Here is a 13,975-nt window from a genome sequence, read left to right as displayed (position 1 = left end):
CCACTGCTACAATATTCAAATGAAAGACATTTCCCAGCAGCCCCAGAGAACAGTCTCCCACCAAAACCCCACCCACTCATTCCTTCATTCTGTTGTTGAACCCATTTAAGGAAGCCCCAGCAAGCTAGAGCGTGCAAAAATTGCCACAAAACTCAGTTTTGCTTCTCTCCACGGAAATCTTTAGTAAAAGGCTAAAGATTTTTACGTTCTGAAGAAAAGCCAGAGTATACTGGGCAAGGGCTTCCTCCAGACCTACCACCATGGGCACAGCCCTCATTTGGCCCAGGGAGACCACCTAGAAGTGGGTGCGTGGTTTGGCTATGGAAAAACAAAAACGGCAACACACAGCCCATTTTCCGCAGGCTGCTCTGTGTTCAGCTCCATCCTGCTGCCAGAGAGTCACATGTCCCGCTGCCTGGAAGAAGGCAATCCACTGCTACAATATTCAAATGAGAGGCATCTCCCATCAGCCCCAGAGTACAGTCTCCCACCAAAACCCCACCCACTCATTCCTTCATTCTGTTGTTGAACCTATTTAAGGTAGCCCCAGCAAGCTGGAGCGTGCAAAAATTGCCACAAAACTCAGTTTTGCTTCTCTCCACGGAAATCTTTAGTAAAAGGTGAAAGATTTTTACGTTCTGAAAAGAAGCCAGAGTATACTGGGCAAGGGCTTCCTCCTGACCTACCACCATGGACGCAGCCCTCATTTGGCCCAGGGAGACCACCTAGAAGTGGGTGCGTGGTTTGGCTATGGAAAAACAAAAATGGCAACACACAGCCCATTTTCCGCAGGCTGCTCCGTGTTCAGCTCCATCGTGCTGCCAGAGAGTCACATGTCCCGCTGCCTGGAAAAGGCCATCCACTGCTACAACATTCAAATGAGAGACATTTCCCAGCAGCCCCAGAGTACAGTCTCCCACCAAAACACCACCCACTCATTCCTTCATTCTGTTGTTGAACCCATTTAAGAAAGCCCCAGCAAGCTGGAGCGTGTAAAAATTGCCACAAAACTCAGTTTTGCTTATCTCCACGGAAATCTTTAGTAAAAGGTGAAAGATTTTTACGTTCTGAAGACAAGCCAGAGTATACTGGGCAAGGGCTTCCTCCAGACCTACCACCATGGACGCAGCCCTCATTTGGCCCAGGGAGACCACTTAGAAGTGGGTGCGTGGTTTGGCTATGGAAAAACAAAAACGGCAACACACAGCCCATTTTCCGCAGGCTGCTCCGTGTTCAGCTCCATCCTGCTGCCAGAGAGTCACATGTCCCGCTGCCTGGAAGAATGCCATCCACTGCTACAATATTCAAATGAGAGGCATTTCCCATCAGCCCCAGAATACAGTCTCCCACCAAAACCCCACCCACTCATTTCTTCATTCTGTTGTTGAACCCATTTAAGGAAACCCCAGCAAGCTGGAGCGTGCAAAATTTGCCACAAAACTCAGTTTTGCTTCTCTCCACGGAAATCTTTAGTAAAAGGTGAAAGATTTTTACGTTCTGAAAAGAAGCTAGAGTATACTGGGCAAGGGCTTCCTCCTGACCTACCACCATGGGCACAGCCCTCATTTGGCCCATGGAGACCACCTGGAAGTGGGTGCGTGGTTTGGCTAGGGAAAAACAAAAACGGCAACACACAGCCCATTTTCCGCAGGCTGCTCTGTGTTCAGCTCCATCCTGCTGCCAGAGAGTCACATGTCCCGCTGCCTGGAAGAAGGCCATCCATTGCTACAATATTCAAATGAGAGACGTTTCCCAGCAGCCCCATAGTACAGTCTCCCACCAAAACCCACCCACTCATTCCTTCATTCTGTTGTTGAACACATTTAAGGAAGCCCCAGCAAGCTGGAGCGTGCAAAAATTGCCACAAAACTCAGTTTTGTTTCTCTCCACGGAAATCTTTAGTAAAAGGCGAAAGATTTTTACGTTCTGAAGAGAAGCCAGAGTATACTGGGCAAGGGCTTCCTCCTGACCTACCACCATGGGCACAACCCTCATTTGGCCCAGGGAGACCACCTAGAAGTGGGTGCGTGGTTTGGCTATGGAAAAACAAAAACGGCAACACACAGCCCATTTTCCGCAGGCTGCTCCGTGTTCAGCTCCATCCTGCTGCCAGAGAGTCACATGTCCCGCTGCCTGGAACAAGGCCGTCCACTGTTACAATATTCAAATGAGAGACATTTCCCAGCAGCCCCAGAGTACAGTCTCCCACCAAAACCCCACCCACTCATTCCTTCATTCTGTTGTTGAACCCATTTAAGAAAACCCCAGCAAGCTGGAGCGTGCAAAAATTGCTACAAAACTCAGTTTTGCTTCTCTCCACGGAAATCTTTAGTAAAAGGCGAAAGATTTTTACGTTCTGAAAAGAAGCCAGAGTATACTGGTCAAAGGCTTCCTCCTGACCTACCACCATGTGCACAGCCCTCATTTGGCCCAGGGAGACCACCTAGAAGTGGTTGCATGGTTTGGCTATGGAAAAACAAAAATGGCAACACACAGCCCATTTTCCACAGGCTGCTCCGTGTTCAGCTCCATCGTGCTGCCAGAGAGTCACATGTCCCGCTGCCTGGAAGAAGGCCATCCACTGCTACAATATTCAAATGAGAGACATTTCCCAGCAGCCCCAGAGTACAGTCTACCACCAAAACCCCACCCACTCATTCCTTCATTCTGTTGTTGAACCCATTTAAGGAAGCCCCAGCAAGCTGGAGCGTGCAAAAATTGCCACAAAACTCAGTTTTGTGTCTCTCCACGGAAATCTTTAATAAAAGGCAAAAGATTTTTAAGTTCTGAAGAAAAGCCAGAGTATACTGGGCAAGGGCTTCCTCCAGACCTACCACCATGGACGCAGCCCTCATTTGGCCCAGGGAGACCACCTAGAAGTGGGTGCGTGGTTTGGCTACGGAAAAACAAAAACGGCAACACACAGCCCATTTTCCGCAGGCTGCTCCATGTTCAGCTCCATCCTGCTGACAGAGAGTCACATGTCCCGCTGCCTGGAAGAATGCCATCCACTGCTACAATATTCAAATGAGAGGCATTTCCCATCAGCCCCAGAATACAGTCTCCCACCAAAACCCCACCCACTCATTCCTTCATTCTGTTGTTGAACCCATTTAAGGAAGCCCCAGCAAGCTGGAGCCTGCAAAAATTGCCACAAAACTCAGTTTCGCTTCTCTCCACGGAAATCTTTAGTAAAAGACGAAAACTTTTTACGTTCTGAAAAGAAGCCAGAGTATACTGGGCAAATGCTTCCTCCTGACCTACCACCATGGGGACAGCCCTCATTTGGCCCAGGGAGACCACCTAGAAGTGGGTGCATGGTTTGGCTATGGAAAAACAAAAACGGCAACACACAGCCCATTTTCCACAGGCTGCACCGTGTTCATCTCCATCCTGCTGCCAGAAACTCACATGTCCCGCTGCCTGGAAGAACGCCATCCACTGCTACAATATTCAAATGAGAGACATTTCCCAGCAGCCCCAGAGTACAGTCTCCCACCAAAACCCCACCCACTCATTCCTTCATTTTGTTGATGAACCCATTTAAGAAAACCCCAGCAAGCTTGAGCGTGCAAAAATTGCCACAAAACTCAGTTTTGATTGTCTCCACGGAAATCTTTAGTAAAAGGCGAAAGATTTTTACGTTCTGAAGAGAAGCCAGAGTATACTGGGCAAGGGCTTCCCCATGACCTACCACCATGGGCACAGCCCTCATTTGGCCCAGGGAGACCACCTAGAAGTGGGTGCGTGGTTTGGCTATGGAAAAACAAAAACGGCAACACACAGCCCATTTTCCGCAGGCTGCTCCGTGTTCAGCTCCATCTTGCTGCCAGAAAGTCACATGTCCCGCTGCCTGGAAGAAGGCCATCCACTGCTACAATATTCAAATGAGAGACATCTCCCATCAGCCCCAGAGTACAGTCTCCCACCAAAACCCCACCCACTCATTCCTTCATTCTGTTGTTGAACCCATTTAAGGTAGCCCCAGCAAGCTGGAGCGTGCAAAAATTGCCACAAAACTCAGTTTTGCTTCTCTCCACGGAAATCTTTAGTAAAAGGCGAAAGATTTTTACGTTCTGAAAAGAAGCCAGAGTATACTGGGCAAGGGCTTCCTCCTGACCTACCACCATGGGCACAGCCCTCAATTTGGCCCAGGGAGACCACCTAGAAGTGGGTGCGTGGTTTGGCTATGGAAAAACAAAAACGGCAACACACACCCCATTTTCCGCAGGCTGCTCCGTGTTCAGCTCCATCTTGCTTCCTCCTGACCTACCACCATGGGCAAAGCCCTCAATTTGGCCCAGGGAGACCACCTAGAAGTGGGTGCGTGGTTTGGCTATGGAAAAACAAAAACGGCAACACACAGCCCATTTTCCGCAGGGTGCTCTGTGTTCAGCTCCATCCTGCTGCCAGAGAGTCACATGTCCCACTGCCTGGAAGAAGGCCATCCACTGCTACAATATTCAAATGAGAGACATTTCCCAGCAGCCCCATAGTACAGTCTCCCACCAAAACCCACCCACTCATTCCTTCATTCTGTTGTTGAACCCATTTAAGGAAGCCCCAGCAAGCTGGAGCGTACCACCATGGGCACAGCCCTCATTTGGCCCAGGGAGACCACCTAGAAGTGGGTGCGTGGTTTGGCTATGGAAAAACAAAAATGGCAACACACAGCCCATTTTCCGCAGGCTGCTCTGTGTTCAGCTCCATCGTGCTGCCAGAGAGTCACATGTCCCGCTGCCTGGAAGAAAGCCATCCACTGCTACAATATTCAAATGAGAGACATTTCCCAGCAGCCCCAGAGTACAGTCTCCCACCAAAACCCCACCCACTCATTCCTTCCTTCTGTTGTTGAACCCATTTAAGGAAGCCCCAGCAAGCTGGAGCGTGCAAAAATTGCCACAAAACTCAGTTTTGCTTCTCTCCACGGAAATATTTAGTAAAAGGCAAAAGATTTTTACGTTCTGAAAAAAAGCCAGAGTATACTGGGCAAGGGCTTTCTCCATACCTACCACCATGGATGCAGCCCTCATTTGGCCCAGGGAGACCACCTAGAAGTGGGTGCGTGGTTTGGCTATGGAAAAACAAAAACGGCAACACACAGCCCATTTTCCGCAGGCTGCTCCGTGTTCTGCTCCATCGTGCTGCCAGAGAGTCACATGTCCCGCTGCCTGGAAGAAGGCCATCCACTGCTACAATATTCAAATGAGAGACATTTCCCAGCAGCCCCAGAGTACAGTCTCCCACCAAAACCCCACCCACTCATTCCTTCATTCTGTTGTTGAAACCATTTAAGGAAGCCCCAGCAAGCTGGAGCGTGCAAAAATTGCCACAAAACTCAGTTTTGCTTCTCTCCACGGAAATCTTTAGTAAAAGGCGAAAGATTTTTATGTTCTGAAGAGAAGCCAGAGTATACTGGGCAAGGGCTTCCTCCTGACCTACCACCATGGGCACAGCCCTCATTTGGCCCTGGGAGACCACCTAGAAGTGGGTGCGTGGTTTGGCTATGGAAAAACAAAAATGGCAACACACAGCCCATTTTCCGGAGGCTGCTCCGTGTTCAGCTCCATCGTGCTGCCAGAGAGTCACATGTCCCGCTGCCTGGAAGAAAGCCATCCACTGCTACAATATTCAAATGAGAGACATTTACCAGCAGCCCCAGAGTACAGTCTCCCACCAAAACCCCAACCACTCATTCCTTCCTTCTGTTGTTGAACCCATTTAAGGAAGCCGCAGCAAGCTGGAGTGTGCAAAAATTGCCACAAAACTCAGTTTTGCTTCTCTCCACGGAAATCTTTAGTAAAAGGCAAAAGATTTTTACGTTGTGAAGAAAAGCCAGAGTATACTGGGCAAGGGCTTTCTCCATACCTACCACCATGGATGCAGCCCTCATTTGGCCCAGGGAGACCACCTAGAAGTGGGTGCGTGGTTTGGCTATGGAAAAACAAAAACGGCAACACACAGCCCATTTTCCGCAGGCTGCTCCGTGTTCAGCTCCATTCTGCTGCCAGAGAGTCACATGTCCCGCTGCCTGGAAGAATGCCATCCACTGCTACAATATTCAAATGAGAGGCATTTCCCATCAGCCCCAGAATACAGTCTCCCACCAAAACCCCACCCACTCATTCCTTCATTCTATTGTTGAACCCATTTAAGGAAGCCGCAGCAAGCTGGAGCGTGCAAAAATTGCCACAAAACTAAGTTTTGCTTCTCTCCACGGAAATCTTTAGTAAAAGGCAAAAGATTTTTACGTTGTGAAGAAAAGCCAGAGTATACTGGGCAAGGGCTTTCTCCATACCTACCACCATGGGCACAGCCCTCATTTGGCCCAGGGAGACCACCTAGAAGTGGGTGCGTGGTTTGGCTATGGAAAAACAAAAACGGCAACACACAGCCCATTTTCCGCAGGCTGCTCCGTGTTCTGCTCCATCGTGCTGCCAGAGAGTCACATGTCCCGCTGCCTGGAAGAAGGCCATCCACTGCTACAATATTCAAATGAGAGACATTTCCCAGCAGCCCCAGAGTACAGTCTCCCACCAAAACCCCACCCACTCATTCCTTCATTCTGTTGTTGCAACCATTTAAGGAAGCCCCAGCAAGCTGGAGCGTGCAAAAATTGCCACAAAACTCAGTTTTGCTTCTCTCCACGGAAATCTTTAGTAAAAGGCGAAAGATTTTTACGTTCTGAAGAGAAGCCAGAGTATACTGGGCTTCCTCCTGACCTACCACCATGGGCACAGCCCTCATTTGGCCCAGGGAGACCACCTAGAAGTGGGTGCGTGGTTTGGCTATGGAAAAACAAAAACGGCAACACACAGCCCATTTTCCGCAGGGTGCTCCGTGTTCTGCTCCATCGTGCTGCCAGAGAGTCACATGTCCCGCTGCCTGGAAGAAGTCCATCCACTGCTACAATATTCAAATGAGAGACATTACCCAGCAGCCCCAGAGTACAGTCTCCCACCAAAACCCCACCCACTCATTCCTTCATTCTGTTGTTGAACCCATTTAAGGAAGCCCCAGCAAGCTGGAGCGTGCAAAAATTGTCAGAAAACTCAGTTTTGCTTCTCTCCACGGAAACCTTTAGTAAAAGGCGAAAGATTTTTACGTTCTGAAGAGAAGCCAGAGTATACTGGGCAAGGGCTTCCTCCTGACCTACCACCATGGGCACAGCCCTCATTTGGCCCAGGGAGACCACCTAGAAGTGGGTGCGTGGTTTGGCTATGGAAAAACAAAAACGGCAACACACAGCCCATTTTCCGCAGGCTGCTCTGTGTTCAGCTCCATCCTGCTGCCAGAGAGTCACATGTCCCGCTGCCTGGAAGAAGGCCATCCACTGCTACAATATTCAAATGAGAGACATTTCCCAGCAGCCCCAGAGTACAGTCTCCCACCAAAACCCACCCACTCATTCCTTCATTCTGTTGTTGAACCCATTTAAGGAAGCCCCAGCAAGCTGGAGCGTGCAAAAATTGCTACAAAACTCAGTTTTGTTTTTCTCCACGGAAATCTTTAGTAAAAGGCGAAAGATTTTTACGTTCTGAAGAGAAGCCAGAGTATACTGGGCAAGGGCTTCCTCCTGACCTACCACCATGGGCACAGCCCTCATTTGGCCCAGGGAGACCACCTAGAAGTGGGTGCGTGGTTTCGCTATGGAAAAACAAAAACGGGAACACACAGCCCATTTTCCGCAGGCTGCTCCGTGTTCAGCTCCATCTTGCTGCCAGAGAGTCACCTGTCACCTGCCTGGAAGAAGGCCATCCCCTGCTACAATATTCAAATGAGAGGCATCTCCCATCAGCCCCAGAGTACAGTCTCCCACCAAAACCCCACCCACTCATTCCTTCATTCTGTTGTTGAACCCATTTAAGATATCCCCAGCAAGCTGGAGCGTGCAAAAATTGCCACAAAACTCAGTTTTGCTTCTATTCACGGAAATCTTTAGTAAAAGGTGAAAGATTTTTACATTTTGAAAAGAAGCCAGAGTATACTGGGCAAGGGCTTCCTCCTGACCTACCACCATGGGCACAGCCCTCATTTGGCCCAGGGAGACCACCTAGAAGTGGGTGCACGGTTTGGCTATGGAAAAACAAAAACGGCAACACACAGCCCATTTTCCGCAGGCTGCTCTGTGTTCAGCTCCATCCTGCTGCCAGAGAGTCACATGTCCCGCTGCCTGGAAGAAGGCCATCCACTGCTACAATATTCAAATGAGAGACATTTCCCAGCAGCCCCATAGTACAGTCTCCCACCAAAACCCACCCACTCATTCCTTCATTCTGTTGTTGAACCCATTTAAGGAAGCCCCAGCAAGCAGGAGCATGCAAAAATTGCCACAAAACTCAGTTTTGTTTCTCTCCACGGAAATCTTTAGTAAAAGGCAAAAGATTTTTACGTTCTGAAAAGAAGCCAGAGTATACTGGGCAAGGGCTTCCTCCTGACATACCACCACAGCCCTCATTTGGCCCAGGGAGACCACCTAGAAGTGGGTGCGTGGTTTGGCTATGGAAAAACAAAAACAGGAACACACAGCCCATTTTCCGCAGGCTGCTCCGTGTTCATCTCCATCTTGCTGCCAGAGAGTCACCTGTCCCGCTGCCTGGAAGAACGCCATCCACTGCTACAATATTCAAATGAGAGACATTTCCCAGCAGCCCCAGAGTACAGTCTCCCACCAAAACCCCACCCACTCATTCCTTCATTCTGTTGTTGAACCCAGTTAAGGAAACCCCAGCAAGCTGGAGCGTGCAAAAATTGCCACAAAACTCAGTTTTGCTTCTCTCCACGGAAATCTTTAGTAAAAGGCGAAAGATTTTTACGTTCTGAAGAGAAGCCAGAGTATACTGGGCAAAGGCTTCCTCCTGACCTACCACCATGGGCACAGCCCTCATTTGGCCCAGGGAGACCACCTAGAAGTGGGTGCGTGGTTTGGCTATGGAAAAACAAAAACGGCAACACACACCCCATTTTCCGCAGGCTGCTCCGTGTTCAGCTCCATCTTGCTTCCTCCTGACCTACCACCATGGTCACAGCCCTCAATTTGGCCCAGGGAGACCAACTAGAAGTGGGTGCGTGGTTTGGCTATGGAGAAACAAAATCGGCAACACACAGCCCATTTTCCGTAGGGTGCTCTGTGTTCAGCTCCATCCTGCTGCCAGAGAGTCACATGTCCCGCTGCCTGGTAGAAGGCCATCCACTGCTACAATATTCAAATGAGAGACATTTCCCAGCAGCCCCATAGTACAGTCTCCCACCAAAACCCACCCACTCATTCCTTCTTTCTGTTGTTGAACCCATTTAAGGAAGCCCCAGCAAGCTGGAGCGTACCACCATGGGCACAGCCCTCATTTGGCCCAGGGAGACCAACTAGAAGTGGGTGCGTGGTTTGGCTATGGAAAAACAAAAACGGCAACACACAGCCCATTTTCCGCAGGCTGCTCCGTGTTCAGCTCCATCTTGCTGCCAGAGAGTCACCTGTCCCGCTGCCTGGAAGAACGCCATCCACTGCTACAATATTCAAATGAGAGGCATCTCCCATCAGCCCCAGAGTACAGTCTCCCACCAAAACCCCACCCATTCATTCCTTCATTCTGTTGTTGAACCCATTTAAGGTAGCCCCAGCAAGCTGGAGCGTGCAAAAATTGCCACAAAACTCAGTTTTGCTTCTCTCCACGGAAATCTTTAGTAAAAGGTGAAAGATTTTTACATTCTGAAAAGAAGCCAGAGTATTCTGGGCTTCCTCCTGACCTACCACCATGGGCACAGCCCTCATTTGACCCAGGGAGACCACCAAGAAGTGGGTGCGTGGTTTGGCTATGGAAAAACAAAAATGGCAACACACAGCCCATTTTCCGCAGGCTGCTCCGTGTTCAGCTCCATCGTGCTGCCAGAGAGTCACATGTCCCGCTGCCTGGAAGAAAGCCATCCACTGCTACAATATTCAAATGAGAGACATTTCCCAGCAGCCCCAGAGTACAGTCTCCCACCAAAACCCCACCCACTCATTCCTTCCTTCTGTTGTTGAACCCATTTAAAGAAGCCCCAGCAAGCTGGAGCGTGCAAAAATTGCCACAAAACCCAGTTTTGCTTCTCTCCACGGAAATCTTTAGTAAAAGGCAAAAGATTTTTATGTTCTGAAGAAAAGCCAGAGTATACTGGGCAAGGGCTTTCTCCATACCTACCACCATGGATGCAGCCCTCATTTGGCCCAGGGAGACCACCTAGAAGTGGGTGCGTGGTTTGGCTATGGAAAAACAAAAACGGCAACACACAGCCCATTTTCCGCAGGCTGCTCTGTGTTCAGCTCCATCCTGCTGCCAGAGAGTCACATGTCCCGCTGCCTGGAAGAATGCCATCCACTGCTACAATATTCAAAAGAGAGGCATTTCCCATCAGCCCCAGAATACAGTCTCCCACCAAAACCCCACCCAATCATTCCTTCATTCTATTGTTGAACCCATTTAAGGAAGCCCTAGCAAGCTGGAGCGTGCAAAAATTGCCACAAAACTCAGTTTTGCTTCTCTCCACGGAAATCTTTAGTAAAAGGCGAAAGATTTTTAAGTTCTGAAGAGAAGCCAGAGTATACTGGGCAAATGCTTCCTCCTGACCTACCACCATGGGCACAGCCCTCATTTGGCCCAGGGAGACCACCTAGAAGTGGGTGCGTGGTTTGGCTATGGAAAAACAAAAACGGCAACACACAGCCCATTTTCCGCAGGCTGCTCCGTGTTCTGCTCCATCGTGCTGCGAGAGAGTCACATGTCCCGCTGCCTGGAAGAAGGCCATCCACTGCTACAATATTCAAATGAGAGACATTTCCCAGCAGCCCCAGAGTACAGTCTCCCACCAAAACCCCACCCACTCATTCCTTCATTCTGTTGTTGAAACCATTTAAGGAAGCCCCAGCAAGCTGGAGCGTGCAAAAATTGCCACAAAACTCAGTTTTGCTTCTCTCCACGGAAATCTTTAGTAAAAGGCGAAAGATTTTTACGTTCTGAAGAGAAGCCAGAGTATACTGGGCAAGGGCTTCCTCCTGACCTACCACCATGGGCACAGCCCTCATTTGGCCCAGGGAGACCACCTAGAAGTGGGTGCGTGGTTTCGCTATGGAAAAACAAAAACGGGAACACACAGCCCATTTTCCGCAGGCTGCTCCGTGTTCAGCTCCATCTTGCTGCCAGAGAGTCACCTGTCACCTGCCTGGAAGAAGGCCATCCCCTGCTACAATATTCAAATGAGAGGCATCTCCCATCAGCCCCAGAGTACAGTCTCCCACCAAAACCCCACCCACTCATTCCTTCATTCTGTTGTTGAACCCATTTAAGATATCCCCAGCAAGCTGGAGCATGCAAAAATTGCCACAAAACTCAGTTTTGCTTCTATTCACGGAAATCTTTAGTAAAAGGTGAAAGATTTTTACGTTCTGAAAAGAAGCCAGAGTATACTGGGCAAGGGCTTCCTCCTGACCTACCACCATGGGCACAGCCCTCATTTGGCCCAGGGAGACCACCTAAAAGTGGGTGCACGGTTTGGCTATGGAAAAACAAAAACGGCAACACACAGCCCATTTTCCGCAGGCTGCTCTGTGTTCAGCTCCATCCTGCTGCCAGAGAGTCACATGTCCCGCGGCCTGGAAGAAGGCCATCCACTGCTACAATATTCAAATGAGAGACTTTTCCCAGCAGCCCCATAGTACAGTCTCCCACCAAAACCCACCCACTCATTCCTTCATTCTGTTGTTGAACCCATTTAAGGAAGCCCCAGCAAGCTGGAGCATGCAAAAATTGCCACAAAACTCAGTTTTGTTTCTCTCCACGGAAATCTTTAGTAAAAGGCAAAAGATTTTTACGTTCTGAAAAGAAGCCAGAGTATACTGGGCAAGGGCTTCCTCCTGACATACCACCACAGCCCTCATTTGGCCCAGGGAGACCACCTAGAAGTGGGTGCGTGGTTTGGCTATGGAAAAACAAAAACAGGAACACACAGCCCATTTTCCGCAGGCTGCTCGGTGTTCATCTCCATCTTGCTGCCAGAGAGTCACCTGTCCCGCTGCCTGGAAGAACGCCATCCACTGCTACAATATTCAAATGAGAGACATTTCCCAGCAGCCCCAGAGTACAGTCTCCCACCAAAACCCCACCCACTCATTCCTTCATTCTGTTGTTGAACCCAGTTAAGGAAACCCCAGCAAGCTGGAGCGTGCAAAAATTGCCACAAAACTCAGTTTTGTTTCTCTCCACGGAAATCTTTAGTAAAAGGCGAAAGATTTTTACGTTCTGAAGAGAAGCCAGAGTATACTGGGCAAAGGCTTCCTCCTGACCTACCACCATGGGCACAGCCCTCATTTGGCCCAGGGAGACCACCTAGAAGTGGGTGCGTGGTTTGGCTATGGAAAAACAAAAACGGCAACACACACCCCATTTTCCGCAGGCTGCTCCGTGTTCAGCTCCATCTTGCTTCCTCCTGACCTACCACCATGGGCACAGCCCTCAATTTGGCCCAGGGAGACCACCTAGAAGTGGGTGCGTGGTTTGGCTATGGAGAAACAAAATCGGCAACACACAGCCCATTTTCCGTAGGGTGCTCTGTGTTCAGCTCCATCCTGCTGCCAGAGGGTCACATGTCCCGCTGCCTGGTAGAAGGCCATCCACTGCTACAATATTCAAATGAGAGACATTTCCCAGCAGCCGCATAGTACAGTCTCCCACCAAAACCCACCCACTCATTCCTTCATTCTGTTTTTGAACCCATTTAAGGAAGCCCCAGCAAGCTGGAGCGTACCACCATGGGCACAGCCCTCATTTGGCCCAGGGAGACCAACTAGAAGTGGGTGCGTGGTTTGGCTATGGAAAAACAAAAACGGCAACACACAGCCCATTTTCCGCAGGCTGCTCCGTGTTCAGCTCCATCTTGCTGCCAGAGAGTCACCTGTCCCGCTGCCTGGAAGAACGCCATCCACTGCTACAATATTCAAATGAAAGACATTTCCCAGCAGCCCCAGAGTACAGTCTCCCACCAAAACCCCACCCACTCATTCCTTCATTCTGTTGTTGAACCCATTTAAGGAAGCCCCAGCAAGCTAGAGCGTGCAAAAATTGCCACAAAACTCAGTTTTGCTTCTCTCCACGGAAATCTTTAGTAAAAGGCTAAAGATTTTTACGTTCTGAAGAAAAGCCAGAGTATACTGGGCAAGGGCTTCCTCCAGACCTACCACCATGGGCACAGCCCTCAATTTGGCCCAGGGAGACCAACTAGAAGTGGGTGCGTGGTTTGGCTATGGAGAAACAAAATCGGCAACACACAGCCCATTTTCCGTAGGGTGCTCTGTGTTCAGCTCCATCCTGCTGCCAGAGAGTCACATGTCCCGCTGCCTGGTAGAAGGCCATCCACTGCTACAATATTCAAATGAGAGACATTTCCCAGCAGCCCCATAGTACAGTCTCCCACCAAAACCCACCCACTCATTCCTTCTTTCTGTTGTTGAACCCATTTAAGGAAGCCCCAGCAAGCTGGAGCGTACCACCATGGGCACAGCCCTCATTTGGCCCAGGGAGACCAACTAGAAGTGGGTGCGTGGTTTGGCTATGGAAAAACAAAAACGGCAACACACAGCCCATTTTCCGCAGGCTGCTCCGTGTTCAGCTCCATCTTGCTGCCAGAGAGTCACCTGTCCCGCTGCCTGGAAGAACGCCATCCACTGCTACAATATTCAAATGAGAGGCATCTCCCATCAGCCCCAGAGTACAGTCTCCCACCAAAACCCCACCCATTCATTCCTTCATTCTGTTGTTGAACCCATTTAAGGTAGCCCCAGCAAGCTGGAGCGTGCAAAAATTGCCACAAAACTCAGTTTTGCTTCTCTCCACGGAAATCTTTAGTAAAAGGTGAAAGATTTTTACATTCTGAAAAGAAGCCAGAGTATTCTGGGCTTCCTCCTGACCTACCACCATGGGCACAGCCCTCATTTGACCCAGGGAGA

General features: G+C 49.7%; 29 non-coding genes across 29 annotated transcripts; all 29 read right to left on the bottom strand.

The window, feature by feature from the left end:
• Positions 1–112: 112 nt before the first annotated feature.
• On the bottom strand, positions 113–228 carry LOC141063718 (U5 spliceosomal RNA). Its single transcript, XR_012225001.1, has one exon. It is a non-coding gene; the product is annotated as a U5 spliceosomal RNA (small nuclear RNA).
• Positions 229–542: 314 nt separating this feature from the next.
• LOC141063730 (U5 spliceosomal RNA) lies at positions 543–658 on the bottom strand. The gene has a single exon (XR_012225012.1). It is a non-coding gene; the product is annotated as a U5 spliceosomal RNA (small nuclear RNA).
• Positions 659–971: 313 nt separating this feature from the next.
• Positions 972–1,087, bottom strand: LOC141064178 (U5 spliceosomal RNA). The gene has a single exon (XR_012225414.1). It is a non-coding gene; the product is annotated as a U5 spliceosomal RNA (small nuclear RNA).
• Positions 1,088–1,401: 314 nt separating this feature from the next.
• Positions 1,402–1,517, bottom strand: LOC141064466 (U5 spliceosomal RNA). The gene has a single exon (XR_012225675.1). It is a non-coding gene; the product is annotated as a U5 spliceosomal RNA (small nuclear RNA).
• A 313-nt stretch (positions 1,518–1,830) lies between these two features.
• On the bottom strand, positions 1,831–1,946 carry LOC141064958 (U5 spliceosomal RNA). Its single transcript, XR_012226115.1, has one exon. It is a non-coding gene; the product is annotated as a U5 spliceosomal RNA (small nuclear RNA).
• A 314-nt stretch (positions 1,947–2,260) lies between these two features.
• Positions 2,261–2,376, bottom strand: LOC141064929 (U5 spliceosomal RNA). Its single transcript, XR_012226091.1, has one exon. It is a non-coding gene; the product is annotated as a U5 spliceosomal RNA (small nuclear RNA).
• A 314-nt stretch (positions 2,377–2,690) lies between these two features.
• On the bottom strand, positions 2,691–2,806 carry LOC141064643 (U5 spliceosomal RNA). Its single transcript, XR_012225835.1, has one exon. It is a non-coding gene; the product is annotated as a U5 spliceosomal RNA (small nuclear RNA).
• A 314-nt stretch (positions 2,807–3,120) lies between these two features.
• On the bottom strand, positions 3,121–3,236 carry LOC141064584 (U5 spliceosomal RNA). Its single transcript, XR_012225782.1, has one exon. It is a non-coding gene; the product is annotated as a U5 spliceosomal RNA (small nuclear RNA).
• A 314-nt stretch (positions 3,237–3,550) lies between these two features.
• Positions 3,551–3,666, bottom strand: LOC141064557 (U5 spliceosomal RNA). The gene has a single exon (XR_012225758.1). It is a non-coding gene; the product is annotated as a U5 spliceosomal RNA (small nuclear RNA).
• Positions 3,667–3,980: 314 nt separating this feature from the next.
• Positions 3,981–4,096, bottom strand: LOC141064840 (U5 spliceosomal RNA). Its single transcript, XR_012226010.1, has one exon. It is a non-coding gene; the product is annotated as a U5 spliceosomal RNA (small nuclear RNA).
• A 772-nt stretch (positions 4,097–4,868) lies between these two features.
• On the bottom strand, positions 4,869–4,984 carry LOC141063975 (U5 spliceosomal RNA). The gene has a single exon (XR_012225232.1). It is a non-coding gene; the product is annotated as a U5 spliceosomal RNA (small nuclear RNA).
• A 314-nt stretch (positions 4,985–5,298) lies between these two features.
• LOC141064952 (U5 spliceosomal RNA) lies at positions 5,299–5,414 on the bottom strand. Its single transcript, XR_012226111.1, has one exon. It is a non-coding gene; the product is annotated as a U5 spliceosomal RNA (small nuclear RNA).
• A 314-nt stretch (positions 5,415–5,728) lies between these two features.
• Positions 5,729–5,844, bottom strand: LOC141064102 (U5 spliceosomal RNA). The gene has a single exon (XR_012225345.1). It is a non-coding gene; the product is annotated as a U5 spliceosomal RNA (small nuclear RNA).
• Positions 5,845–6,158: 314 nt separating this feature from the next.
• LOC141064294 (U5 spliceosomal RNA) lies at positions 6,159–6,274 on the bottom strand. The gene has a single exon (XR_012225519.1). It is a non-coding gene; the product is annotated as a U5 spliceosomal RNA (small nuclear RNA).
• A 314-nt stretch (positions 6,275–6,588) lies between these two features.
• On the bottom strand, positions 6,589–6,704 carry LOC141065085 (U5 spliceosomal RNA). Its single transcript, XR_012226231.1, has one exon. It is a non-coding gene; the product is annotated as a U5 spliceosomal RNA (small nuclear RNA).
• A 308-nt stretch (positions 6,705–7,012) lies between these two features.
• Positions 7,013–7,128, bottom strand: LOC141064456 (U5 spliceosomal RNA). The gene has a single exon (XR_012225666.1). It is a non-coding gene; the product is annotated as a U5 spliceosomal RNA (small nuclear RNA).
• Positions 7,129–7,441: 313 nt separating this feature from the next.
• Positions 7,442–7,557, bottom strand: LOC141063900 (U5 spliceosomal RNA). The gene has a single exon (XR_012225165.1). It is a non-coding gene; the product is annotated as a U5 spliceosomal RNA (small nuclear RNA).
• A 313-nt stretch (positions 7,558–7,870) lies between these two features.
• On the bottom strand, positions 7,871–7,986 carry LOC141064225 (U5 spliceosomal RNA). Its single transcript, XR_012225457.1, has one exon. It is a non-coding gene; the product is annotated as a U5 spliceosomal RNA (small nuclear RNA).
• A 313-nt stretch (positions 7,987–8,299) lies between these two features.
• Positions 8,300–8,415, bottom strand: LOC141063778 (U5 spliceosomal RNA). Its single transcript, XR_012225056.1, has one exon. It is a non-coding gene; the product is annotated as a U5 spliceosomal RNA (small nuclear RNA).
• Positions 8,416–8,723: 308 nt separating this feature from the next.
• On the bottom strand, positions 8,724–8,839 carry LOC141064814 (U5 spliceosomal RNA). The gene has a single exon (XR_012225989.1). It is a non-coding gene; the product is annotated as a U5 spliceosomal RNA (small nuclear RNA).
• A 771-nt stretch (positions 8,840–9,610) lies between these two features.
• Positions 9,611–9,726, bottom strand: LOC141064011 (U5 spliceosomal RNA). The gene has a single exon (XR_012225265.1). It is a non-coding gene; the product is annotated as a U5 spliceosomal RNA (small nuclear RNA).
• A 308-nt stretch (positions 9,727–10,034) lies between these two features.
• Positions 10,035–10,150, bottom strand: LOC141063937 (U5 spliceosomal RNA). The gene has a single exon (XR_012225198.1). It is a non-coding gene; the product is annotated as a U5 spliceosomal RNA (small nuclear RNA).
• A 314-nt stretch (positions 10,151–10,464) lies between these two features.
• On the bottom strand, positions 10,465–10,580 carry LOC141063786 (U5 spliceosomal RNA). The gene has a single exon (XR_012225063.1). It is a non-coding gene; the product is annotated as a U5 spliceosomal RNA (small nuclear RNA).
• A 314-nt stretch (positions 10,581–10,894) lies between these two features.
• LOC141065072 (U5 spliceosomal RNA) lies at positions 10,895–11,010 on the bottom strand. Its single transcript, XR_012226219.1, has one exon. It is a non-coding gene; the product is annotated as a U5 spliceosomal RNA (small nuclear RNA).
• A 313-nt stretch (positions 11,011–11,323) lies between these two features.
• On the bottom strand, positions 11,324–11,439 carry LOC141064023 (U5 spliceosomal RNA). Its single transcript, XR_012225276.1, has one exon. It is a non-coding gene; the product is annotated as a U5 spliceosomal RNA (small nuclear RNA).
• A 313-nt stretch (positions 11,440–11,752) lies between these two features.
• LOC141065160 (U5 spliceosomal RNA) lies at positions 11,753–11,868 on the bottom strand. The gene has a single exon (XR_012226302.1). It is a non-coding gene; the product is annotated as a U5 spliceosomal RNA (small nuclear RNA).
• A 308-nt stretch (positions 11,869–12,176) lies between these two features.
• On the bottom strand, positions 12,177–12,292 carry LOC141065210 (U5 spliceosomal RNA). The gene has a single exon (XR_012226348.1). It is a non-coding gene; the product is annotated as a U5 spliceosomal RNA (small nuclear RNA).
• Positions 12,293–13,063: 771 nt separating this feature from the next.
• LOC141063716 (U5 spliceosomal RNA) lies at positions 13,064–13,179 on the bottom strand. Its single transcript, XR_012225000.1, has one exon. It is a non-coding gene; the product is annotated as a U5 spliceosomal RNA (small nuclear RNA).
• A 623-nt stretch (positions 13,180–13,802) lies between these two features.
• LOC141064010 (U5 spliceosomal RNA) lies at positions 13,803–13,918 on the bottom strand. The gene has a single exon (XR_012225264.1). It is a non-coding gene; the product is annotated as a U5 spliceosomal RNA (small nuclear RNA).
• Between the last annotated feature and the right edge of the window lie 57 nt (positions 13,919–13,975).

Source organism: Dendrobates tinctorius, unplaced genomic scaffold (genome assembly GCF_039654945.1).
Source record: "Dendrobates tinctorius isolate UK_male_01 unplaced genomic scaffold, ASM3965494v1 ptg000250l, whole genome shotgun sequence".
In the NCBI taxonomy this organism is placed as follows: domain Eukaryota; kingdom Metazoa; phylum Chordata; class Amphibia; order Anura; family Dendrobatidae; genus Dendrobates; species Dendrobates tinctorius.
The sequence above is the reverse complement of the archived record's forward strand: the minus strand, read 5'-3'. Positions and strand labels throughout refer to the sequence as shown.